This window comes from Harpia harpyja, chromosome 1 (assembly GCF_026419915.1).
Source record: "Harpia harpyja isolate bHarHar1 chromosome 1, bHarHar1 primary haplotype, whole genome shotgun sequence".
NCBI lineage: Eukaryota > Metazoa > Chordata > Aves > Accipitriformes > Accipitridae > Harpia > Harpia harpyja.
In genome coordinates, this window is record NC_068940.1 from 22,636,162 (window position 1) to 22,654,255 (window position 18,094).

General features: G+C 35.9%; 1 protein-coding gene across 10 annotated transcripts in view; it reads left to right on the forward strand.

Annotated features, from left to right (window-relative positions):
* Positions 1-18,094, forward strand: part of CDH18 (cadherin 18) — a 549,881-nt gene that overhangs the window by 465,293 nt on the left and 66,494 nt on the right. The window lies entirely within an intron of this gene.

An 18,094-nucleotide genomic window follows, 5' to 3' on the forward strand; every position in this document is an offset into this window, starting at 1 on the left:
ACCCAAAGTTGAGCTCTGCTGCTTTGTTTTTTTATATGTGTAAATTTCAAGACATTGTATTTCCTGTACATGTTTTGAATCGCTGCAGGCAAGAATCGAGGTAATGGCACAAAGCCATTATTGTGCGTGAAACAAATGATTGTGATTTCTAGTTGAGTTCCTTATTAATTTATACATGTAAACATATTCATATGGTTTATACCAGAGAAACCATACCATTTAGCTTTCAAAAATGTGGTGACTCCTTCTTCCCTTCCCTCCAGAATTCCTTGATGAAGTCAGTTTATTTAACCAGAATTTGGTATCATCCTTTTGGCTCTGCAAATACTCTGTTATTGTGGGGCAAGAATATGCCAGCTGCACAGGAGAAATATATACCAAGCACAAACATTGCATTCAAGTAGAGGATTATAAGTGATGACTGAAAACCCATTATCCTTGGCAGTGTTTTGCCATTTGACAGGTTTGCACCTGTGTGTACTTGTTTGAATTATCTCTGCATTATTATCAGCATCTCAGTCTTTTAGGTGGGGAATGCACCTAATGGTCTGGAAAATTATTTCAGTGTTGCTCAACAGCTGTATGTGATAACGTAGTGTGTGGTACAGTAAACTCTTGTCAGTTAACACCACTGTGAAAAGGGTGAAATATAGCTGGCACACTGCAAAATAAGATATCAAATTAGCCTTTCTTCTCATTAACTTGTTAAAAAAAAAAAAGATAGTAGTATCCTATGATCGCATGTCTGTACATAAATTTCCTATTAAGGTATTTCTCTTAAACTTGGGTTCTGATTAGAAATGATCTGATAGAATCTCTGCTTAAATAATATATAAATAAATAAATAGATGAAAACCAAAAAATATATTTATAGTCAGTGATGTGTGTTCTGGCCCATCTGTGTCTCACTAAATTTCAGTTTTAAGGAAAATAGAACCAGAAACAATGAATTTGTACTGTAGCTAGAAAGATTCAGGCTAGTCATTAGGGAAAATTATAATAGGATTGTTAAAGGACTGGAATAGGTTGCCGAGTTAAGAAATGCCAACTTTCTTAATGGATGTCTTTAAAACATGTTAGACCAACATGTGTCAATAATATTTCAAATATAGTTTATCCTTCCTTAGGACAGGAAGAGTTGTTTCTCTGTGATTTTTTTTTTTACTTTATACTTGGGCAGATCCATTTGTGGCAGTAAGACTTCGTGTTTGAAACTGATATTCTTGTAGATTGTGTCCACGTAGAGATTAAAGAATAATTCAGGCTGGTAAATGTGTTGGAGGAGGGATGATAGAGACTATTTTATTTTAATTGCTGCCACAGTCATTTATGTGGTGGAATACACACTCCTTAGCTCACAAGAAAAGTGAAACTACTTTTTTTTCCTGGAAAACATATTCTGTTTTTTAAAAAAATGTGAAATTCAAACTTTTCTATTTTTTAAATCTGTTACATAGCAGACAAAAAATAGCCCAGACTTATTGAGGTGACCAAATCAGTGTTCTCTTGAGACGCAGGATTAGCCTAGCCCAGAATGAACATGCTTGTTCCTGAGCTGTCTTTGGATGAATGGGCTGAATGTATTGCTGGGAAAACTAGGTAAAGAAGAAAACATAGAAACACTAGGAGACAGGAAACACAGAGTTCAATCAGTGGAGGAAGGGGTTTCATGTTTCCATGTGACATTTCCAGAAATATATATTGATCTGTGCCAGGCACCTACATACACAAACTGTAGTTGCCCTGAGCATGATCAGTAAGTTCATTACTTTCAGGATGCACTAAACTATGGAGCATGTAAAGATTTAATTTACAGTGGAAGGTCTCTTTACTCCCTGGATGCATGAAACTGACTGTGTAGTTGCTTATCCTCTGTGTACTACACATCTGTAATAAATCCAAAGCAGGATGTATGGGACATCCCATTGGAAGCACCAGCTAGGTTAGATTTTATGTGTATCTGGAAAACATGAGAATTCTTAAAGCCTGTCTCGATAAAATTTCAGACAGGTATGCAGAACATACCTGGAAAAAAACCAGGATGGATGGCAGCCCTGGTGAGAAATCTTTTCCTTTTTTTCTAAGTTTTTGGTTTAGTCTTGCAGCAGTGTTTTCAGTGTAAGATTCTGATCTGTGTTAATTTGAAAATTGGAGGCTAGAATATCGTATGATGTGTTCCTTTCATGACCCTTCTTTCCACAGTTCAAAAGGAGGGAGGAAGGAATTGAAAATAGGCACACACACGTGCATACACAGCGTGAAAGGACCATAGAATATCCTTGTATTTTCTTGCCCTCTTCCTGGTTTTTTGGATGAGTCCTTTTTGGATGAGTTATTGATAACTCTTGCATTGTATGCTATATCCAGTATTCCTGTTGCTCAGAGAAGCTCATTGTATCAAGCTCATTTTAATGTTCATAAGCAGGGAAGTGGGAACATCACCATGCTGCAAACTAAGATAGGTAACCACAGAAGAAAACAAACAAGAAGAACAAGTGGTCCTTTTAACAATGCAGAAATATTCACAGTTGTTGACCTGGTGCAGTGTTTAAGTAATCTAAATATGAGTTCTTACATGAAGAAAAATCTGTAGTAAAGTGTTTCAGAATATTTCAGTAGATTTCTTGAGATGAGCTGTGTTCCTGAATAAGCTGCTCACAGGTGACCCTCTATTATTTAGAATTGCTCAGAGTAAAGCCGAAGGACATCACAAGTTGGTGGAAATTCTTAAGCATTTGCATAAGCACTTCTAGAACACCAGACAGCATCATTTGGTTGGTACGGCTGGAAATAGTTTAATGGGATGATTCACCAGGAATCTGAAATATTTTTGAAAGCAAACCTGGAAGTTTGGGCCGGTGGTTACAGAGGAGTACTGGTAGAATAGTTTGTTTGTGTAACTTTGACTTTTTTGGAAGCTGATAGCCATGCATCCGCAGGTAGTTAGGAAACGTTCTTCTACTTCAGATTTGAGTCCTCTGTAATTACCAAGATGCTCTTAGTGCCATTATAGAATATGGATTTTATTCATAAATCCCAGGTGCTGAGAAGTCAGTCTTTTTATATGCCTTTATAATAACAATAGTCTTAACAACAGAAAATGAAAAATTCCACTTTAACAGTTTCATGAGAATTTTTGTTGTTTATGCAGGACTGTCATACACAGACATGTCTTCAGTCCTTTGCTAGAAATAGCTTTCAAAAATGTCTCCAGGAACACTTATGTGGAATAGGCACAACACTAAAAAAGTTCTTTCTGTGTTAGATACATAAAGCTCAAATAAATAGTGAGAACTTGTAAAATGCAGAGTTACAACCACAGATTTTGCAAGGGAAGGCATTGTGTATCTCTGGACTCTAAAATGCAGCACTTTTCTTGAAATCAAGATGTGATGGTATTCTATGTATGAACTGCAGCAGTCATACTCTGAGCAGCACCTTTCTAGAGCTTGAAAATGCAAAGGAAGAATAGCTGTGGGTCAAAGGGGTTGCTCTGGAGTCAGCTGGCCAGGGCTGCTTTCTAATTATTGCTAAGTATTTGCTGAGCATCATCACTGTACTGCACGTAAAAATTGGAAGGAGCTCTGGGGCAGAAGCATGTGCAGTGAATAGTCAGTTCATCTAGTGCTCTGTGAAGCACTAGGTCTGTCATGGGCATCCATTCAGTCCCCAGGACAGGGAAATCCCAGTTTATGATTCTCACCTGGCACTGCTGGGGAAGATGGACTGACTGCCAAATGGTAGGCCACCACTGGTCTGTTTGGACTGTGGCCCTGATGTTCTGCTAACCATTTGGTCAATGTTATTTATGCAGTCATAAATTATCAATAGTTAATAAATGGTAACGTTATCCAAGATATGACATAATAAATGATGGAACCCCTGTTTCTCCCATTTTCTACTGTAGGGTTTAGCAAGGCTAATCACTTCCGCTGTTTTACACAGCAAGACTGAATCTTTAAACATGGTCCTTGTATTCTTCTGAAAATCAGGTTTTTAGATACAAGAAACTAATGGTGAAGTCAGTATTTTGAAATATTATTGCCCAGTGTTAGGTGTGATTTTTCAGGGATAAGTGGGCACACTTAATTGCAGGCCATGTTTTTAAATGACTGTTTTCAGGCATTCATGTTTGAAAATTACACCTTTCATCTATATTGTCTTGCTATCGTGTAAAGAAAACTATTTTGCTAGGGTTTGGTTTTTTTTTTTTTTTTGCTAGAATGAGACCAAAAATAGAAGATTTAATGCTTTGAGACAGCTTTTAGAAACTTCTAATATCTTGTTATTAAAAAAAAATTAATTTGTTGAAAGCAGAGTGATATAGCCATGTCCTTTGCAAACTATATATGTGTAAACCATTAAATTATCTTAAGATTTTGAGGATATATGTGTCATTGTCCATTTGATAAATGACATCTTTTGTAAAGGGCAATAAAAGTCTGTTCTCTAATCTTTCTGTAAATGGTTTCTGCAACACAGTTCATAAAAAAACCTAAATGATACTGTATTACTGTAATGGATCACCATGCAAAAGTTTTATGCATGTCAAAATTCGTTTTTAAGGTTTACTCTTCAGACTCCTAACAATCAGAATACAACTTTTTACTAACTCTTTGAAAGTATTAAAAAGAATTTATTAGGATAGTATATCCTCTGAGGTCAAGCTGGCAATTGTCCTATATACAGGAAAATGTTCCTCACTAAAAGTGAGTTTTACAAGTGTACAAGAAGTTCTAATCAAAATTAAGAAGATATTGTTAACATAAATGGGCAACCTGTATTGGTGCTAAAGCAGCTACCATTGCCACTTTCTGGTCAATTATATATTGGAAGTTATGTTTTCTAACATCACCAGCAGAGCTACTCAAATACAGCAGAAAATAACCATATCATTTATTCAAATGCAAAATACTTTAAAATATGCATGCTTTATTTTCATTTTCACTTTCCTGAGAGTTACAACAACTAAGTTTTGCAAATAACTGTACTAGCTCCAGGAAATACATTGTTCTTTGTAGGTATTTCCTGTCTTATTCCTATTTAATTTTCAATGTTTGGGTTAATTTACAATAGCTGAGCTTTAGGGAGTCAAAATTTTATTTCAGTTATACTCCCACTGTTGGTTTACTTACAGCTTGTCTCAGAAGATGCAGTTCTGAATTTCTCCATGAGAGTTTCATTAGCAGAAATACACTGTTTACAAAGTCTCTTTCTATAATTATTGCTTGTTGTATATTGGAGCATCACTTTGTGCCTGTAGCAGATAATAGTTTTCACTTGTAAGCTAGGCTTTCTCCAGTAAGACAAGATCGTAAAAGACTCCGGACAGTCTAACATTTAAACATGAAAGAAAATGTAGGATTGGAAATAGAGGTAGAGAGATTTTAATTGAATTGCCTGTTCCTAAGAGGAAGCGAATAGCCCAAATAGGCATGCAGTCTGTGTTTCCTATTCCTGACCTTAGGGCACAGATTCACAAATATATATTCTACTCTTCAGCTATAATTTTAGAAACATTACGGTATAAACAAAGTGTAATTATTGGCCAGATTCTCAGGAGCTGTAACATCAACCTTGCTCGTATAAAACAGTTTTCCCTGATATGAGCTCCCCTTGCCATTAACACCCGCAGAGCAAAAACTCATCAACTAGATTACTAGATTGACAACTTAGCCCTAATCGTGGTAAGAAGCTTTTTGCCTAAAAATAAAAGATAAGATTCTTTACCAATGTGAATCAGCATAGCTTCATTATCTTGATTTGAAGTATGTGGATTTATACCAGATCAAGATCAATGTGAGGTCCTGCTCACCTTCAGCATGTATGTACTTTAAGAAGATCTTAAGAAGAGTGGACAAGAAAACCACTTGACAGTTCCAAACATGGCAAGCCATAATCGCTGCATTTTCAGCAGAAGGAAAACTCCTGTCCACTCTGATTAGGATTCCCTATGGCTAGCCTCCTGATACCATGTATTTTTATAGGTTCTTGCCTGGTACATGAGGTGAAATGCTTTTTTTTATTTACATATCAGATACTGTATATGTAGGTACATATAAATTGCTTTAGGTATACTGTTTCATATTACCTCAGCTCATTCTGGAGATTTAGAAAACTGAGCTACACACACAGAGAAATGTTTGCTATTGTAGATTAAATTTGGAGGAAAGACTTCTCCTACGGACATATACAAAGAAAACACTGGGCAAATAAGTTTCTGTGTTTCATTTGGTTTAAGAAAAATAGTGAAAGAAATTCAGAGTGAAAACTGGTATACTGCTCTGAATCTTTGTTTTATTTTGTCATAACAATTAGAAAGAGGGGATACTCTTAAATAGCCCATGATATAGTGTTCAAGAACAATTAGGTCAAGAATAATTATTTCACCTTGGGATAGGTACTTAAAGTGAAGGATTGGATTTTAAATAGACAGCCTACTTCCTTAGGAACTTTTAAAAGCATTCTTATTCCTCCTAAATGTTAGCAGAAGAGTTCATAACTTTTTTATTTGTCATTCATATACAAAAGGTACAGTAATAGTCTAATTTAAGGTCAACAATGTTAAGGAAGGCAGCCTTGCTTGTTTTTATTGAAAGTTTATTTTCCAGTGATCGTCTCACAGCTTCATTTGAGTAAGTTTGAATGAACCTTCCCATCACTAGTTAGAACATGCATTTGGTAAACAATCACTGACTCTTTGTACCAAATTGTAAATCAAGGTAGCCCTATTACCTTTTGTCTATATTATCCTCCTGTGGGTTTTTGATATGAAATGGAGAAATTAGAAATAATTTCAGAAAATTTTATGCCCCCGAGAAAGGACAGAGAGTATTGAAGTCCAATTTTTTATTAATTCCAGGTCCTCATGAGGCAAGTATTTGCACTAGACAGAACTCTAGAGAAAGAAAAAAGCTCTCTGACACTGCTCTTGTTCTGTTTTCTTGCCATATGTAGATCACAAATTCATTATCCAGACAAGTAAACTTATTGAAAATATAATTTTTAGGAAAACAAACCTTATTTTAAAAAGGTAGGTGGAATTTTGCAAGCATTTTTATTTCATTTGCTAAAATTTCCAAAATAATTTTATCTGTAAAAAATCTATATTTCAACTCTTCATCTTTGGTCATGCTGGTTTTCAATACTGTCTTTCAATAGTACCCTAAAATACTTTGGCATGTCATTCAAGTCAGTAAAAAATTCCTTTTGAAAATTCTCCAGAAGATTTAAACAGCTAATGTTTGTTCAGTGCAAGTTTGAAATATTACAATATGTTATGTTGCCAGTACATAACCAAATTGTATAAGGGTCTGAGACACTTGAAAGATCCCAGTTACACAGACTCACTTAATCTTTAATCAAATTGGTGTGTTTGTAAACTGAGCTTGAAAAGGCGCATTTGTACATTTGTTATGCAACTATATAAATATTGCGTTCATCAGAAGGGGTCATGTAGATTACTGTAGTTTATTAAGCTGGTTGGTGATTGATCAAGGAAATCAAGTTGTAAGTTGATAGGTTTCCTTATTTTCTTAGAGATATAATGGAAACCTGAAGGTACAAAACAAAGGCTATTCTTGTATTTTTCAGTGATTGTAGATGAGAATGGTAGGTAGGAAGAGGAAAAGGCAAGAGGATCTTTTGATATTTATTTTTTTTTCCTTTTTTACAGAACCCAGCATAGAAGTTTGTAATATATGGTGTGTATAAAATTGTGTTACTTGTAACTTGGTTCATAAAGTTGTGTAACTTTCCTCACTGTGTGTGGGATCGGTGACAAAGTCCTGGCTTTCCCAGGGCTGATGACAAAACATATGTGGGGTTATTCCTAAGTAAGTCTTGTGCAATAAGAGCTTTTAAGAGTCAGCACTTGTATTTTCAAATCTGTGCTTTGTCTAAATTCAGAATAATTTTAAATGCAGACAAGCTTCAGTTTCAAATCAAGAGGTGTTCAATGCTAATACATACAGCAGAGGCTGACCACCCTGCAGAATAACGTATTCAGTCAATCAGAAAGAGAAACAACTTTATAAAATTGTGTCCTGTCATGGAGTGGTCATATTTTATGTTTTGTGTGACCTTACTGTCATGCTTTTTAGTTTATCGTAGTGTGAGGGTGCCTCTTTTCAACAAGCTACACCACTTCACTAATTCAGTAGTCATTTTCTTGATAGCAGTCCACCTGTAACAATGGAACAACTCAGACTTCTGTTGTCAGCCAACTGTAAGATTTATTGTACCTCTAGGTGGAGATTTATCTTTTCTCTGACTAGATCAGTATCTAACTCTCAGGTCAATAAATCCTGATTGAATCTCAACAGAAGTCAATAGCTACCTATTATGTCACCTAATAGACAAAGATTTTGTGGTTGTTGGGTCTAAGAAAGAAAATAACGTTTGTGAATGCACATATCAGAAGTTTTATTACAGGATTTCTTTGAATTTTATCTATATAACATCATCATCTTTTTTGTGTGCGTCAGAAAGTTGTGAAAACTGCGGTACACTTAATGCTACCACGGTCACATTTTCAGCATTCAAAAAGTATCTACTGTCATTCCTTAGTCAGCATTCTGTTTATCCAGAGTGCAGTTCTTAGACATCTTTTCTCCTATGCTGAGTTTGAACTAATATTTTTCATTGTGTGAATAGATTGGGATTTTTTACAAGTACTAAGGTTTCAATGAATTTTTGTTGGTTAAAGTGTCTTTTTCCAGAAAACATTACAATAGTACTTTTTTTCTAGGATTTTTCTTTCAAGGACCTGTAAGGAAACTAATTAATCATATTTGTAAGGTAGTTGTTGTAACATAGAAACTTACATGTATTTACACTCTGATATACTAAGTCTAGCACAAAAGCACATTCCAAAATGAAGACATTTTGCTGATGGTATTTTGCTAATTTTTAAATTTGATGATTCGCTTCGAACAGACATTAGCTTGCATGGCCACTATCATAACATGTCAAGCAGAAATGGTTTCATTGTAATTCAAGTACCTAGGATACATGGAGAAAGTGTTTCACATTTCCATATTGACACCAGTCTCGTATTTCATTTGCACTTTAGAAATAAGCATACTTAAATGCTGAGTAAGGTTGCGCTTTAAGTGACTTATAACAATTACAAATTATGCTATACTGCTGTAAGGTCCTTAACATGTTATTGCATGGGTCAATGAAGCATCGAAGTTAAGTGGAATGCTCATGGGTATGTAATGAATATGTATCACAGGGAGAAAAGAACACAACAACCATGTAAATGCTTGGTCTGTGGCTAACCAAGCTTTCTTACTAACAGATAATCTGAATTATATGTCTTAACCTTGTCTGTCTTGTAATTAAATTAGTCAGCACAGGACATTTTGTCCAAATGTGGAATCTTTTCAAGATTGTATGTTGCATTCAGTTTTTTAATGAGTTGGACACTGTTTTGACCCTATTTGAAAGATTTTTTGTCATGCCTGTAGTCATTGTCTCTCTTCTTGTCCCTCTTATCAATGTGATCTACTTTGAAAAGAAACCATAATATTATTCAGCATAATGGCCAACTATATTAATTATCTCCAATTATTTAGATATGTTATCATATACTTCCTAAAGACAAAAAGTTTGATTTGTATAAAAGTCTAATTTAATAGTAGTATATGAGAAATATGAAGTCAAGTCTGTGGCTCCATCTTTATTTTTCTTTCCATTATGAAGGAAGTAATAAGGAGCTTTGGTTTATGAGCGAAATATTAACAGCTTTAACCTTCAGCTGTCTATTATTTTGTCATTTTCATTCAAGCTATAGATTAAATACATTTTTATGTAGGCCAGAACATAAGTGAGATTACAAGAAGCAATGTTTGATACTGGCAGTCAATACTATTTCTATTTTAAGAGAGGGCTATTTCCAAGCTTGTGAATACAAGTAGTTAGTTTTCAGATAGTTTTAAGCTCTTTCTTGTCAAATGGGATTTCCTTTGAGAAGATTCCTGTACTTAATTCCCATCTGCTATGTTCAGAGGTTACTGAATGTATCCCCTTTTTACATAATTGTTTTGTTCGTCTCGTGTCATAAGGTTATCCCTTCTCACCAAGGATTAAATACACCTATAAGAAGTTTATATCTGAAGAAATCACACTTAATGAGTAACTTCCTCCCTTCCGGTGTTCTTTGCCCTTGCCTTATCTTCACACTCACGTCATTTGCTTTGTTCCTCTGCTTGCCTACCTGACAAGTAGTCTGTTATGGAGAAGTCCTCAATATCTAAGCAGCATTAAGTTATCTGTTAGTCATGTATATCTGTATCCAGGTATGTTTCATCGCTGTCTTGCACGTAATACTTTAAGTATTTCTTTATACAACCAGCAATCACTTGTTACCAGCTTTGAGCAAACACTTATCTCCCCCCCCACCCCTAATTAGGGTACAGATTCTTCTTTGTTTTTTAAATACATTTTTAACTGAATTGTCAGAAAAAGAAAAATAAGTTTTCAACACAGCAGTAGCATCATAATTCTGTAGGCTTGCCTCATGCTGCTTTACCTGAGGCACATGCCTACTGCATTAACAGGAACACATCAGAGTTTGACCACTGTATTGTTCAGGTTGGAGAATCTGACCATTTAGCCCTGTTTGCTCCTAACTATATGTTTCTCCAGAACTACAGAAATGCCACTAATTCAGATTCAGTTCCAAGGTAATCACATGAGTGAGTGCAAAACCACTGAAGTGTCTTCTGTTATAAATTGCATTATTTCATCATGCACACTTATGCAGAGTAGTAGTATATAGTGGCATGTTGCTTCTAGACACCTTGGAGGTAGCAAAAAGTTGTCATCAAGGCAGAATCATCATGAAAGGAAGAGATTCCACCGGGGCTCTACAGGGATTGGTGTAAGACCAACTTTATTCAGCTTCTTTCTGTGCATGTAAACTCAGGTTTATGGTCCAGCCTGCCCAGAGGTCCTCAGACAGTAGAACCATGTCTGTACAGCTTAACAGAACAAATGAGAAGACACCTGTACCTTTACAGCCATATAGAGCCACACCAGACATAGGTTTGCTAAAAGAGTTGGGGTTGTGATTAGATAATGAGATCTGCACCAAAAAAAGTCAGTTTTGTTTAAATGCTAAATTACCTGAAAAGTTTGATGATGTCTAGGCCAAAGTGAAAAGTTGATGTTTACAGGAATGACAACAATCACAGTGCAGTAGACCAACAATCCACTACCACTAAATCCAGAAAATATCTCTTCCGTGGCATAGTGATTTGGAAGTAGCAACAATCTGAAGACAATGGGGCAAGTCCAACACTTCAGTGGAAAACCATCCCTGATAATAATGTCCTGCTGATTAAACCAGGCTACATGAGGCTGAGAGAAATGTACTTTAAAAAACTGTGAACCATACTAACTGAAACAGAGCTGGCAAACCTGCCATTCATACACATATGCTTTAACTTTTAGCAAGAGAAAAAATGACAGCTTCCTGCTCAAATAGGGTGGCCATTTGCAACGGTGTTTCTATAAAAGATATTCCTTTGATTTGCAGCAATTGCATATTGCAGATTAGAGTTTCTTGTCTGCTTTCTGGGAGCAGCATGGCAGCAAATTCTTAATTCATTGGAATATGCTTTGCATTATGAAAACAGTGGAAGGTGGTATGATTACATTTGGCATCCATGCAATTGCCACATAAACTGGTGTATTTTCCACTCAGTCAGTGAAGCTTTCTTCAGATTCCTTAATTCAGGAGGCTTTGGCACAAGACTTCTTTATTTTGTAAATTCAGGCTGTTACTCATTAAAATTTTTGAGAAGGTTTTATTTACTATTAGTAAATTGGATAGGTTATTTTTTTTTTCCCTGGGGGGGTGTCCATTGTAATATAATCAGTCTGGTTAATCCCCCCCCTTCTTTTAATACCAAATGAACACTATTCTAACCTACTATTTAAAAACCCTTACTATTTTCTTTTTCAAATATACTTATTTTTCAGCAATTTCTATTTTGTTAGAGCAGTTGTCTTTCAATGTTGGATTCATGTATTTTATTTCAATGATAATTCTCCTTAAGAAAGGGCATAGTGTCTTTCAGTACAGTAATCATGACCATAGAAGAAAATTGAGCACTAATTGTCATTTCTATAGTTCTTTGACTTTTAGCCATGAAGTGTCTAGTGATGTCCCTGTAAAGGAACAAAACGTATAATGTTAGTTATATAAAGCAGATCTGACTCAAAGGACTAGATTAAAAACATATATGTCATAGAAGCATTCAGAATGTGGAGTATGACCATAATCTCTGTATTGCACATTTTGTTTACAGTTATAGTTCGAACTAAATCACAAGTCCAAGTCAAAGTCTATTGGGATTTTGAAATTTGAAGTTTATTTTTACGTTTTAAGAAAAAAGGAATGCATCTACTGACTTGTACTTGCTCAGTATTTGTCTTAAAATGTAAACCCTACAAAAAACGTACTTCTTTCTCTTAAAAGGGATGTGTCTAATTCTTTCGAGGTAGAATAATATTAGATTTTGAGATGTATTTTAATATATACAATATATTCAGAATATTAAGTTACAATAAAATAAGCTAACTACATATCCTAAAGCAAAGCAGTGATAAAAATAGAGCTTTTATTCACAAAGTAAAAATAATATTAATGAAATTACCATCTGCAACAGTTCACTTCCCTCAGTAATTGGTAAAATCACACATTTCAATAGTTATTAAATATTTAAAATTATATTTGAACCATTTAGTGGTTGTGATCATGACAGATATATAAGAAAATAGAATATGGGGGATCTAGTATGACCTACTGGCCCTTCATAAAATCTCTAGTGACGAGGCTCATGATCCAACAACAGAATGGAAATTTTTCAAACAAAATTAACTTGCCCATGACAAACTAGTCTGTCATTAAAGTGGAGTTGTTTTGGTTTGGGTTTTTTTCCCACTAGATAGAAAACCTTTGAGCTTAAAATGTTAAAATGAACCATGGTTTATTCTGGGAAGGTTCTATTCACACATCATGCAGGAGTAGGCTGTAAGATAAAGCTGACTAAAATCCTGCAGTGGTTACTGAATCTAAAATAAGTTCTTGTTCTGTATAAGTAATAAGATAAATTACTTCAAGTGTACCAGACTGTCAGGTAAGTACATAGTTAAATACTTTGGTAAATGCATAGTTAAGCACTTGGCTGTGGCAGACATTTTCTTAATAATTGCCTGCACTTGAATTAAAAAGTCTTGATTTTTACAGTCTCGTTACAGCTGAGCCTTCTGTTGTAGCTCTTCTTACATGCAAGCATGCAAGTAAAATGGTTCTTCACAGAATGCTAAAAAAGACAACATAACACATTGTCAGATGCTACAGAGCATAGAAGTATCTTAAAACTTGGAAAAAAAAATAAAAAAGGAATTGATTGCAGTTCAATATCAGGAATGAGTTCAGAGAGCCTGAGTGGAGAAGGAAGTAAAACTTGCCAAAAATAAACTTATTTTCAGGGCTTTCTCAAATCCAGAGGCATTGGGTAAAAGGAAAGAAAAGGAGCTATCCACAGTAGTAGACATATCAATCATTCATCTCAATGTTCTTCTCGGTCAGTTTTGTATGAAGTTTTGAGGATAAATGCAGGACCGTCATGAAGAAATTTCCTGATTGCAAAAAGTTGTAAAGAACTGTCAGTACAGCAGAAGAAGCTTATGTCTTCAAAGGCAAGAGCAAGAAGAACATAATGAAATTAAATAGTATTATATAGTAAAGGCCATGTTGCAGGGCTAATTATAAGACTATCTGGGTGATGCTCTTAGTCATATAATTTAGTTTTAGTTAGTTCTGTGAGGAACAGGGCATTGGACTTGTTGGCTCTTATGGGTCCCTTCCAACTCAAGATATTCTATGAGTCTGCAGTAACTCCGGTCTCGTTAATTTGTAAGTGTCATTGGAGGAGAATGTCCTGGGTATATTAGTCAATCATAGATGAATCACGAGTGTGATGTATTCTGAAAAAAAAAAAAAAAAGTTATAATTAGAAAAGGCAGTGATGAAATCTCATCTGGAATGTAGGTAGGTTTCTGGTCATCCACAGTCAAGGAAGATAAATTCAAATTGGAAAATGGGCTTTCCAAGACTGTAGAAATTGTCAGAGAAACAAACAAACAAACAAACAAAACCTGGTGTGATTTAGAGGTGAATAAATGTAGACAAGAAGTTAGAAGAAAAAGTGTGTTCTGGGAGAGCCTTCCATGTGGGAAAACACATCTCATAATTTTACGATGGAAATAGGTATGACTAAATTCAGCAGGCCAGAGGTCCAGAGCTATGTGTCCTTCTGAACTCCATTCCAATAGATATAAACCTCCATATGTTGTACGCAATTTTTGACATAGCAGTCAAACTTTGGTAAAAATTCTTCACTTAAAACCAGAAACAGGGTGGGGTGTCCCCGTAATGATGTCTACATCTTGCTTTTTTTTTATTGCTTTCCTTTCTTAGTAAAGATGAATAAATATTGGAAACATAGCTGAAAAGTACTCAGTTAACAGGGTCACAGTGCTGCCTAACAAATATGAGGCAAAATTAAGGCTGTGTTTAAATTTAAAAAGCCTGTGACAGTTTTCTTTGTCAGTTTCTTTCTGCACCGTTTTAGACAGGGAGATGTCTTCCTTAATGTGAACTTCCTGTCTTCTTGTGGGATGTATAGGAGCCCCTGCCAAGTATACTGAAGATACTCAGGGCAACTCCTGCTTTAAAAGGAATTGCTGGAGCATTTCATATTACCTTATTGGAAAAGGCGACCAAGAAAGTTCTCCTTACACCTTTTGGGCTCATTAAAGAAATTTGAAAGTATGTATGATTTTAGTGCTGTACTGCCAGAAGAGTTGGTAGAGCTGCTAGTGACAAGGACAGAGCATCAGGGTCCTCACAGTAGTTACATACCTCATACCAATGATATAATTTTAGGATGTATATATGTATATGCAACCAAGAAAAGAGAGAGAACTAAATCCTCCGTTATCTCCTGTCCTTCAGCATATCATAGAATCATAGAATCATTTAGGTTGGAAAAGACCTTCAAGATCATCGAGTCCAACCATTAACCATGCCCCCTAAACCATGTTCTGAAGTACCCTGTCCACTCGCTTTTTGAATACCTCCAGGGATGGTGACTCAACCACTTCCTGGGCAGCCCATTCCAATGTTTGACAACCCTCTCAGTACAAAAATTTTTCCTAATATCTAACCTAAATCTCCCTTGCCTCAACTTGAGGCCATTTCCTCTTGTCCTATCTCCAGCCACCTGACAGAAGAGACCAACACCCACCTCACTACAACCTCCTTTCAGGTAGTTGTAGAGAGCGATAAGGTCTCCCCTCAGCCTCCTCTTTTCTAGACTGAACAGCCCCAGATCCCTCAGCCGCTCCTCATAAGAGTTGTGCTCCAGGCCCCTCACCAACTTGGTTACCCTCCTCTGGACATGCTCCAGCAACTCAGTATCTGTCTTGTAGTGAGGCGCCCAAAACTGAACACAGCACCCGAGGTGTGGCCTCACCAGTGCCGAGTACAGGGGGACAATCACCTCCCTGTTCCTGCTGGCCACGCTACTTCTGATACACGCCAGGATGCCGTTGGCCTTCTTGGCCACCTGGGCACACTGCTGGCTCATATTCAGCCGGCTGTCAACCAGCACCCCCAGGTCTTTCTCTGCCGGGCAGCTTTCCAGCCACTCTTCCCCAGGCCTGTAGCGCTGCATGGGGTTGCCGTGGCTGAAGTGCAGGACCCGGCACTTGGCCTTGTTGAACTTCATACGATTGGCCTCAGCCCATCGATCCAGCCTGTCCAGATCTCTTTGTAGAGCCTATCCTAAGCTTAAAACCAGTTTTCTTATTCTAAACTTTGGATACAAGTTTTTGGAGTTAAAAACTTGCCCATTTTCATTTACTCATTTTTCAGAAAAGAGGAATCTGATGCAAGTGGGAGATATGATTAGTCATCCACAACTCCTTATTAACTGCCTACAAGCATTGATTTAGTACCATACCCCTTGAAGCAGAAAGGAAGAGGAAAGTAATTGTAATTCAGAGGAATTTCTGTTTGTTTAAATCAGTTTACAAATGTAACTAGTGCATTTATGAGGATTGTACAGAAGACAGATGTTCCACTGTGTAGAATTTGGTCTGTTTGAAATTGAAATTGAAGGTTTTTTAAAAAAATCCAAGATTCCTTCCATGCATATACATAAATATTAAATATTCCAATAAATTTCATTTCAATGTGAAAAAGTAAAGCAATTTATTTGAAAAATGTCAAAGCAGGTCATTTTTAATTTTAATACTTTTCTATCTTACTATTTTTCAGTAAAATGAATTTTCAGAACAGTATTACCAGGTTTTGTGAACCATATTGATTTTGATGAAACCGCATATTTAAGTTATATCAGTGCCTTTTATCCAAATGTCTCCATGCCTTTCTGTTATAGTATGTATAAATTGTGGTTAATTTCAGTATATCATGGTGAAATTTATGAAAAAAGGTGTGTTTGTAACTGTGTCATTTAAAGGAAAAACCCACTGATGACCTAAACCAGACTGGTATACTATTTTTAGCCAGCTTGTCCAGAATCTATGCTTCTGATGAAACAGAACTTACAGTGCAAAACTGTGTTAAAATAATTCTGAATCTTCATGGATACTTTAAAATGTTATTCTTTGTGGCTAGTTCTACTTATTTATGTGCGATTTGTTTTCAGAATAGAATGGAAACAATGGTATAAGCTACATGAAAATTTCTGGTTTGTATGTAATAATGGCTAAATGGTTTTACTAAAGAAATCAAAAGAAAGTAAACTTAAAGTACAAGAAAAATAGTGTTCTGGAAGTCACTTTTTGCATCATCTGAGACTGTGGGAATCAAAAACCTTGAGAATCATGCTGTAGAGCAGGTTGTGTAGAAGAGCAAGGCTCTTCTTCTGAAGTTGCTTTGTGTTAATGGCTATTATTTAGTCAAAATTTACCCAGAAGCAACATCTGATCATGCTAAGGTATATTTTCTTACTAGGTATAACAGCCACTCAGTTTAAGAGTCCAAAACCAAGTTATGCTAAAAATGTAGTTTTTTGAAAATTTAATGTTAATAAATTTAGCATTTCACATATTTCTTCATGTCTGTGTAACTCACTCCAGTCTATCAGTGTCTTACATGTACTCATGAGCCCAGAACTGGACCCAGTGCTACAGATGCGGCCTCACCAGTGGTGAGCAGAGGAGAAGGATCCCTTCCCTTGACCTGCTGGCAACGCTTTTCATAATGCAGCCTGGGATGCTGTTGGCCTTGTTTGCTGCAAGGGCACATTGCTGGCTCATGTCCAACTTGAGGACCCCCTGGATCCTTTTCTGAAAAGCTGCTTCCCAGCTAGTCTGTCCACAGCATGTACTGGTTCCCTGGCACAGGACTTGACATTTCCCTTTATTGGACTCCATGAGGTTTCTGTCAGCCTGTGATCAAAGAAATTAGCAGGGCCTAATTCACAGGCACCATCGTAAGTGAAAAAATTCCCATAACTGAAACTGAGCCCACGGAATTGACTGTTCCTTCCTTTGTTGTAATCTTTGCTTCTGTGTGTGTAATTGGCTACATGTTAAAAAAATTTCTGATGGTGATGGATAGAAATAAATAGAATTTTAGGATCACTCAGTTTTGGTTTTCTCTCTGTACTGTAGTAAAAACAATAATAGCTTATCTTTCACTTTATGGACAAGTGTTAGGTAAGTCACACTTATGAACATAAATGTATATGATTGACGTATCAAATACGAAAGTAGTTGTTTGAGATCTGTCAAATAAGAAAGTTTAGCTTTTGGGTAGTTTTAAGAGGTATGTCACATTTTAATTCAGAAATTAACTTTTCTTAAAAAGGAATTTCTGTCTTCTTTAGTGGTGTAAGAGTTTCCATTCATTAATATTTCTATTAAATAGCTATTTAAACAGTTATATGTTATATAAGTTGGATTAATTATTTATTAATATAATAATTGTTCTAATACATGATCTTAATTTCTTCACATCCTCAAGCAAGTTGATTGTCTAGTAGCC